Source organism: Pteropus alecto, unplaced genomic scaffold (assembly GCF_000325575.1).
Source record: "Pteropus alecto unplaced genomic scaffold, ASM32557v1 scaffold106, whole genome shotgun sequence".
Taxonomy (NCBI): domain Eukaryota; kingdom Metazoa; phylum Chordata; class Mammalia; order Chiroptera; family Pteropodidae; genus Pteropus; species Pteropus alecto.
The window spans coordinates 15,744,167-15,753,634 of record NW_006442103.1 but is presented as its reverse complement, the minus strand read 5'-3'; the positions used below and the strand labels follow the sequence as shown (position 1 = coordinate 15,753,634).

General features: G+C 47.9%; 1 long non-coding RNA gene across 2 annotated transcripts in view; it reads right to left on the bottom strand.

Annotated features, from left to right (window-relative positions):
- Window positions 1–1,232: 1,232 nt before the first annotated feature.
- LOC107196250 overlaps window positions 1,233–9,468 on the bottom strand; it is a 13,602-nt gene continuing 5,366 nt past the window's right edge. Inside the window, exons 2-3 of one of the 2 annotated variants that reach the window (XR_001517637.2) lie at window positions 7,063–7,265; window positions 1,233–6,432 (exon numbers count right to left, since the gene is read on the bottom strand). This is a non-coding gene — a long non-coding RNA (uncharacterized LOC107196250). Of the gene's footprint in view, window positions 6,433–7,062; window positions 7,924–9,468 lie in introns of those variants that run through there. The other variant, XR_003042455.1, reaches the window with a different exon arrangement.

The window sequence follows — 9,468 nt, the reverse complement described above, 5'->3', positions numbered from 1 at the left end:
GTTGTCCCTCAATTCCACACCCCCACCCCCCCCCAGCCTTCAGGTCTCTCCCACATTTCACTCTCCCCGGAGGACTTAAAGCTTCCAATGCTCCCTATTATTTAAAGCCTCCCAACGCAGATCTCCAACATGTCGTTTCTTTTAAGCTTGAGACAGACCCCATATTTGCTGGAAAGTACCATTGTACCATTGCACCATTGGTTTGTGTGCACCCCAAATTCATGTCCAAAACCTAATTCATATTCTTCCTCCCTTACACTGACCCCTCCTAATACATTCCCAGTGTGAGCCGACGATGTCATCCTCCACCTTCTTGGCAAAGCCAGAAAATATAGAATCATGCAAAGCCTCCTCCCTTACTGGTCCATCTTCATATCTAGTCAACCACAGGATCATTTACTTAGTCATTAATTCAAACACTGTTTACTGAGTGCTCGCTATGTGTAAAGCACCACACTGCATGCTGTATACAAAGCAGTGTGCAAAGTAAACATGGTTTCTGTCATCTATGGGGAGACAGACATTAAACCAATCAACATACAAATTAATGCCTACTTATAAATTCTGATGAGCGTTACGAGGAAAAGCACCCGGTGTTTTCAGGAGTATAACGGGAGGACCAATTTTAGATTCGGAGGTCAAGGAATGTTACTTTGTCAGGAATCTTTCGATGGCTAATAACAGAAACCCCATCTGAAGTAGTTGAAGCAGAAAAGGAAGAATTGGTTGAAAAGATATTGTGGTAACTCATACGCTGGGAAGGGCGGGCATCCCAGGCTTGGAGGAGGCACCAAGGGTGGGGGACGGGGTCTGGAGGCTGGCACGCCACCCCAGCCCTCTCTGCCTTCCTTCTGCTTCCCCGCCTGTCTCCCAGATGGCCGCATTCTCTCCTGCTCCAGGCAAGCTTCTCCGCCCAGCAGGGAACGCAACTGACAGCCCAGGAGCTCTCAGACCCAAGGAAGAGAGAATCTTTTCGACCACTCCCACCAGGTAGGAAGATCTAAGGAGAGGACCTACACCCCACACCCCACACCAGGGGAATGGGGTGCCGGGTCAGTGTCTGCCCCTGTGGCCAGGCAGTGAGGCCCAGTGCCTAAAGAAGGTACGGGGAGGGGTGGCCATCAGAAGACTCCTTTCAGGAAATGATATGAGACCTAAAATATAACTGAGATTTAACCAGAGGTAATAAGCGAGGAAAGAACATGCTAAATAAAGCAAACATCACTCACAAATTCATTTATGTACTAAATATTTATTGACTATTGACTATTGGATCTGGGTATGTAACTGAGACTAAGAAAGATACAGTCCCTGCCCTCTTGCAGTGTTTGGTGAAAAGCTCTTAGGCAGGGAAAACTAGGCCTCTCAGAGCACTCCAAGGACATCCAAGTGGCCGGAGGGCAGTGAGTGAAGAGATTAGCAGCACACGATAAGGCGGGAGTAGAAAGGCGTCATAGCATTCAGATCGCTGCAGGCCACGCCAAGGTTTTGGATTTTTTGCATAGTGCGATGAGAGGTCGCGGAAGGGACAGTAAAAAGTAACATGATCTTCTTTGTATTTCTAAAATATCATTTTAACTGCTTTGCCAAAGGGATTGTAATGGAACAAGAGTTTAAGGACACCAGTCGGAAGACTGTCGCTGTGTGTCCGGCAAGAAGGGACGGTGCTTAGACTAAAAAGATATGAAGAAGAAAAGGAATTAGAGATACGGCTGCGCCCCTTGTCCACGGGAGATGCATCCAAGGCCCCTGGTGGACGCCCGAAACCGTGGAAAGATTTGAATCTGATAGACATGCCTATACGTACCTATGATAAAGTTTAATTTATAGATGAAGCACAGTAAGAGATTAACGGCAATAACTAATAATAAAATAGAACAGTGATAACAATGTGCTGGACACGAGTTATGCGAAGCTGGCCCCGCTCTCACAGTCGTTTCTCACTGCACCCTACGCACCTTTCTCTGAGAGGGCGCACTTCGCGGCTTCGGTTGGGTACATCTGAATTGCCAGCATCATGACCCTTGCACTTCGAGGTCATTATTCGGTCAAATAAGGGTCACTTGAACAGAAGCACTATGACACCACGACAGTCGATCCGATACCTGAGATGGCTGCTGAGTGACTAATAGGCGGGTAGCGTACACAGTGCAGGTACAGGGGACAGAAGGACGATTCGCGTCCCAGGCAGGACGGAGCAGGACGGCATGAGATTTCATCACGCGACTCAGAATGGCGTGCGATTTAAAATGCGTGAATTGTTTCTTTCTACAATTTTCCATTGAATATTTTTGGACCACAGTTGCCCGTGGGCAACTGAAACTATGCAAAGTGAAACGACAGATAAGGGGGGACCACTGTGTTTCTGGGAGCAAGAATAAATAACCTAGTTAGAGGTTGGGGGTGGGGGATGGAAGAGGGAGCAGATGACGCCCGGTTTCTGTTCCAAGTGACTGAGTGGCCGAAGGTGCCGTTCACTGAGATGGGAAGACCACAGGAGGATTACATCAGAGTAGGGGGGATGAAGAGTTGAGTGTTGAACGTGTTAAGTTTGAGGCGCATATGTGACCTCAAAGCAAAACGCCAAGTTGGCGGGCGTGTGCGTGCGTGCGTGTGTCATTCAGATGGCATCTACAGGCACGGAATGGATGACGTCAATAAAGAGTATATTGAGGGAAGAGGCCCAGGGGAGATTCAACCCCAGAGGACAGACAGATATTAAGAAAAGACTGTCTGAGAAGGGGCACGCAGAGACCATGGCAGGAGGGTGGGGTGTTTGGGGAGCCTAAAGAAGGCAGCGTTTCGAGAAGAGAGGTGATCAATAACGTCAGTGCAACTGAGGTAAAAAACAAACAAAAAAAAAGTGTTTTAAATCGTGTTTTGAATTCAGTAATGGAGAAGTCATTGGTGGCCTTAACAAGGGTGGTTTCAGGACAATGAGTGTGGACGTGGGAATAAATAGGACCCTTTACAATCAGGAATAAGACAAAGATGCCTGCTCATATCATATAATTCCCTGGAGGTCATAATCAGTGAAACTAAACGAGAAGAATGAATAGAAGGTACGTGAATATTAAAGGAAGAAACAAATCGGTCATTATTTATAGATGACGTGGTCGTCTACATGGGAAATTGAACCTCATTTTCTAATCACTGGAATGAAGACAATTTAGCAAGGGAGCTCGATATAAGATCGATATATAAAAGTCCATTGCATTTTTTCTATGCAGCCCAAATAGAAATAATAATTTTTAAAGTTAACATCTATAACAACAATAGCAGCAACAACAACTCAAAACAGAAGTTATCTAAGCATGTGTAAGGTCGTTATGGGGAAAAAAAAAATTTACTAAAAGACAATAAAATCGAAATGAGTGGATAGCTATACCATATTAATGATGAAAAACTCACTATCAGAAAAATGTCAGTTTTTCCTAAGAGTTACTTGCTCCACCTTAGAAGGAGAATTAAAAATAAAATAAAATGGACTCAGAGGCAGGTATATGTGTAGATCTGGTGATTGACAATACATATTCCTTAAAACTCCATGTGATAACAAACATCTTCATTTTTACAGTCTGTTTAGAATCTTCTTCCACCTTATGTACCTGACAAACTTCTACCCATCCGTCAACCCCCCGGGCAGCCCTCATCACCCGCGCTTTTCCCAGCCTACACAAACAGAATCGTTCATTCTGTCTTGTGAGCTGCTCCTGAGTATTACGCTTCCTTCAATCACAGATCAGGACGCAGCCGTTCTAACGACATGTTCACGTGTCTCCCTGAAGCTAGACTTTCAACAGCAGAGTTCACTTCCCAGAAATGACCCGGAAAGGAAGGTCAGCCGTGGAGTTTTCCAAAGGGCTGAGCAAGTCCTCAATAACTCTCTCTCGAATGATAGAGTCTTTAGGGTTCACAGATCATTTAGCCTCTGCCTGTTCTTCCCCCACCATCCTAACCTGGCTCCTGGGAAACTCGAAATAGCCTGAGAATCCGCCGGTCCCGATGGCCTGCTCCAAAGCCAGGGGCTTCAGCGCTTCCTTAACACCAAACAGACCTGTGGCCAGTGACCATCTTCTTTCTCAGAGGCCCTCTGGCCTTCGCAAAGATTCCTTCCTGAAAGACACATTGTTCACAGATTGTTAACTGCAAAAGGAGAGCTTGGGGCTGGCAGGGAACTTAGAGCTGGAATCCCAGGAGCTGTCGTTGACTCAGCATCAATCAGAAATGCGGGAGAGAAATCTCGGCGATGGCAGCAGTAAGCAATGGGGGAATGTGATTTATCTGACAAACAGAAACATTCGACTTCCAGCTAAGTTTCCGCAAGCCCATGAATTTTATCAAGGCGGAGGCGCCTGCATACTCTCCACGGATTTTTCTACAGCATAAATTCTGTATTTACGTAATGACATTAACTTCCACATTTCAGGGCAGTTTATAAACTTGTGGAGGACAGGAGCGTGATTTACAAAATTACACACATTTATATACTTTGCACGTAATAGGATCTGCCAAGGACAAATTGATGAGTGAATGAGTGAAGTGGAAGATACGCTTAAGGTTAAAAACCTTACGTTTAAGTCAAGGGCCATCTCCGATAGCATTTTCTGGTAGCTCTTTCTTAAATGTGTATTGAAAATCTAAATGGTCACTGGGCATTTTGCTTTAAAATGATACTAAAGAGAGCGTCTCTGTGCTGGCTTTCGAGGTCTGGGACACAGTTGGCTGAGCGAAACTGCTCTCCGGAGGGACAATAAGGTCTGTGTTGATAAAGCAAATATTCCTTGAGCATCCATCCACCTGTGCCAGGTTCTTGTGCAAGCCATTGGAAGTGAGCCAGAGAGGTGTCCTCAGGAACCCACGATCTGATTGTGAAAACGAACTGCGTCAAGATAAAGCCACCGAGGGACAGAAGAGGACACTGGAAACGCTGAGTGACGCTTGAGCTTGTCACTCCCAGTCTCGACTTTCCAGGCGGCCCCTGTATTTGGAAATATTGAAAAAGTGTCTAACCGGAGGGAAAAGAATGGAATGGATAGAGAGGACATGGTTTTGTTTCCCCCTGTTGGTGTTTTTCGCTAAATTTTTATCAACTGCGTGGACGTGGCAAAACTTGCAAGCAGAGATTCTTGAGATGAAAAGTGACATGCGTCCCACTGAGTTGGCCCTCCCTAGGGATAACCACTGCTGACTCTTCTAGCTGTTCATTCTGGCCACAGAATCTGCTTCTACCTCTGTTTCTCAGTTTATATTTTGCAGTGGTCTCCACTGACTGTATTCTGCTGTCCTGGGGAGGATTCACGTCCCCGACTCCACCTTTGCCTATCTAGATGCTCCGATATAGTTGGCACGGTTAGCGGGAGGCAAGACCTCTCGGAGCGCGGATGTGCCTCTGCCTCTGCATCTTAGTCCCCGACGTCTGCAGGATGGGGGCGGGGCCTCCTGATGAATCGACCAGTCAAAAGTTGCTCAGCCATGCAGCAGGTGGAGGAAAGAACTGGAAACCGGCCTGGGAAGCCTCAGGAGGGTGTGATATGATGGTGCTTCACACAGCAGACTACGAATTTACCTTCCTTCGTCCTCACCAGTAGAGAAAGCAGGTTTATGGGAAGATGTGGAGCCGGGCTCCGCTGGCACCTGGCATCCCTTTTGCCTTTATAGCTCTCCAACCTCTCTGTGGGGCGGGGTTCATGTCTTCAGTGGAGGTCAGAGGTCAGGCAGCGGAGTGTGAGTGCAGAAGGCCCAGGTTTGAAATCTGGGGGCTGTTCTCGAGGGGGTGCCTGGTCACTTGTAACCTCCAGCAAGCTCCTTTCTCTCTCTCTCTAAGCCTATGTTCTTACTGGAAAACAGGGACCTGAACCCCAGGGTTGTGGGCCCCCAAGGTATGAAGGTGTGCGAAGCGCCGAAGACGGAGCCAGACTGCGGCGTGTCAGCACGTGCTGGCTTCAGGCATTCCGTTTAAGAGGCGCTACCCGGAGTTCAGACACCGTTTGGTACAAAAATAAGCCCGATTATGGAGCTCGGGGGGTTTTCATGGATTCGAAGCCATCTGCTTCCTTCCTATTTGCTGAAGGTTTGATTCTGCTCAACTCTGTTGAGTAAGGGCTTCTTCGAGTGATTATCACGTTTGAAAGATTTTTGTTTAATGAAATGTAAACTGAACTGGGATTGAGCTGTTAATGTTTCCTTTTTTTTTTTTTACAATTGCTGTAAGGATTTTATAAGCAGTTTTATATTTAGAATAATATTCCCTCTCTACATCTCTAAGAGCAGCCCGCTATCTGATTTCAAACCTTCCGTTCATCTCAGTCTTGGGTGGGGGGAGGGAGGTGGGGAGAGAGAGAATATGAATATGATCGAGTGTTTGCGAAACTCCTGTGAGTAGGTGAAATTCCATTCATATCAGGCCGAGTCCAAGCAAATTCTTCGGTTCTGCAGAAGAAAAGGGAGACACACAATGGCCATTTGTGCTGCTTTTCTGAGTAAAGAAAGAAGTTAGGTTTTAGAAGTTAGTTTTAGAAGTTAGTTAGTTTTAGAAGTCAGCACTTAGAAGTTACTCTGGTGTTCCGGAGTGTGTTATGGTTGTTCATGCCGCAGGCCCCGAGGCAGGAACACTTAAGTTATAAACGACAGTTACGTAAGCATGGCCGTCACAGCATCAAGCTGCAGCCCCATGGCTCCAGACACTCCTTGGCTACTGTTCTCATTCCACGGGCCGGTCACTTATCCATTCAACAAACATTTATTAAGAGTACCCGATCCAAGTCCAGAGGCGATGTGCGGCCGTGTCTGAGAATGTGAGTCCTGGTGCCATATGGTTGGGGTTTAAATTCTGGCTGAGCAGCTGTGAGACCTTAGGTAAGTGACTCTTCAAAGACCAACTGGAGACAATTCCACAGATAGTGCATTTCTCCCGATATTTGAACTTTATACCTTAGAGACACTGGGAATCTTGAAAATAATTGTGATTTCCCTCTTCCTGTTGGTTACAAAAACCCTCAGAGCTAACTATGCGCGTGGCTTCTCGCCGGCGAATGGGACTGCATGGCAAGCGATGGTTACCGAATTTGTGCGTGGCTGTCCTCTACTTCCTTTTCTCCTTGCCGTGCTGAATTTTCTCACAGTTCTTTCCCTTCGGGCCTTCCTCTGACCCGCTGCCTCATGTTGCTGCAGTGAATCTTTCCAGGTCTAGCAGGACAGCAGGGGTTAAGAGAGCCAACTCGGCTCCGCAGTTCCTGGGTCAGCTTGGCAAAGTGTTTCCTCATCTGAAAAAAAAGCTGGCGTGAGGATCAAAGGGTTCCCAGCAAATAAACAGAGGGCTTAGATTAGTACCTGGCGTATCGTAAGTGTTCACCAATTCTTCTGCTCTAATAATGTCATGATAGGTCAATGGCGCTTGTGTTCTAGAACATTCTTTTTTAAAATGTAAGGTGGTGCTGGGGCACACATCCGAGAAAGGAACGGAGGGCTGAAATCCAGCCTCAACTCCGCTCTTCGAAACTAGGAGACAGCTGCACCCCCTCCCAGAAAGGGGTGCCTTTTAAAAATAGGCCCCCACCCACTTCCCTGTCCTACGTCTTTAAGAATTGAATATTCATGAAAGATAAGAGCTGACAAAACCGAGCAGGATCTTCCATTGGGGAGAAGCTTGATCTGGCGTTAAAAGAAGTGTAATCAAAAGAAGTTCAATCTGGTGCCACCTTGTATCCTTCAAAATGTGTGTCTCCCGGATGCTTGACCTCCAACCCCTGACCGCACAGTGACGGTCATTTCCTTTAATAACCGAATTTGGAGTCCCACCTGCCAAATCGGAGTTTGGTTACTACCCGGGTTGTCCTCCCCAGACCTGTGTGAGTGTGTGTGTGAGTGTATGTGTGTGTGTGAGTGTGACTGTGTGAGAGAGAGTGTGTGAGAGAGTGTGTGTGAGTGTGTGTGTGAGAGTGTGTGAGTGTGACTGTGTGAGAGAGTGTGTGAGTGTGTGTATGTGAGTGTGTGTGAGAGTATGTGTGTGACTGTGTGTGAGTGTGTGTGAGAGAGAGTGTGTGAGTGTGTGTGTGTGTGAGAGAGAGTGTGTGTGTGTGAGAGTGTGCGTGAGTGTGTGTGTGAGAGTGTGTGCGTGAGTGTGTGTGCATGTGTGTGTGTGAGTGTGTGTGTGCGTGTGTGTGTGAGTGTGTGTGTGAGAGAGAGTGTGTGCGTGTGACAGTGTGTGTGAGTGTGTGTGTGTGTGAGAGAGAGTGTGTGTGAGTGAGTGTGTGTGTGTGAGTGTGTGTGTGTGTGTGAGTGTGAGTGTGTGCGAGTGTGTGTGAGTGTGAGTGTGAGTGGGTGTGTGTGAGTGTGAGTGTGAGTGTGTGTGTGTGAGTGTGTTTGTGTGTCTGAGTGTGAGTGTGTGCGAGTGTGTGTGAGTGTGAGTGTGAGTGGGTGTGTGTGAGTGTGAGTGTGAGTGTGTGTGTGTGAGTGTGTTTGTGTGTCTGAGTGTGAGTGTGTGCGAGTGTGTGTGAGTGAGTGTGTGTGTGTGAGTGTGTGTGGGAGTGTGAGAGTGTGTGTATGTGTGAGTGTGTGTGTGTGAGTGTGTGTGTGTGAGTATGTGTGAGTGGGTGTGTGTGAGTGTGAGTACATGCTGGAAAAGAAGGAGCACAGACATCACCAAGCGTTCGCCCTGAGGACCCCCGAGCTCTGAACCACCCTGACCCATCCCAGCTGCCTCCGACCTGCAGGTGTGTCTGACAGGGTGCCAAGGTCATGGCCAGTCTCCAGCGGCATGGGCTGATTGAGTCACCATTCCCGCTGCTCCCAGAACCCAGCTTGCTGTCCCTATAGCTGCCCGGATAGGTCGTCCCAGTTCGTCCAGCCTTGGTGTCCCTCAAGGAATGAGGGGTGATATCTCCAGTTGGGACGCCCCGCGGGACAGCTCTTGATGGCCCAGTTCTAGTCCACACACGTAGCCTTGTCTCCCGCCCTCCAAGATGCCCTACATTAGTCCTATTTCTCTCGCACCCCTTCTTTGGTGAAGCGTTTCCTTGTGGGCAACCCCAGTCCCCCCAAATTCCCTGTCCTATGATCTGGCCTCAGCCAAGCCTACGGAGTTCATCACACAAACCTTCATTATTTTGAAAGTCCAGAAAAAGAGGCTGCAATGCCAACATCTTTTCTCCTAGGGCCCTTGCGAATCCCTGGATACGAACAGATACACGAGGCTCCACTCTCGGCTGTAGCCAAAACCCCAACGCCAAAAGATACATCGGAGAAGGGGCGACGTCTCAGCCTCCCGCCTCTAGCATCTGAGCAGCAGGCCGCTACCCAGCCAAAGGCCCGTTATGTCCCACGTCCCTTAACCCAACTGCAATCATGTTTCTGCATCTCTAAGTTCTCTCTTCGAGATTTTGCTCCGTTCTCGGGTTTGGCTGCCTTCCGGTCCCACGCTCAGCTCTCTCATCCACCTGGTATGCCTGGGAATCTGTTGGGCCCATG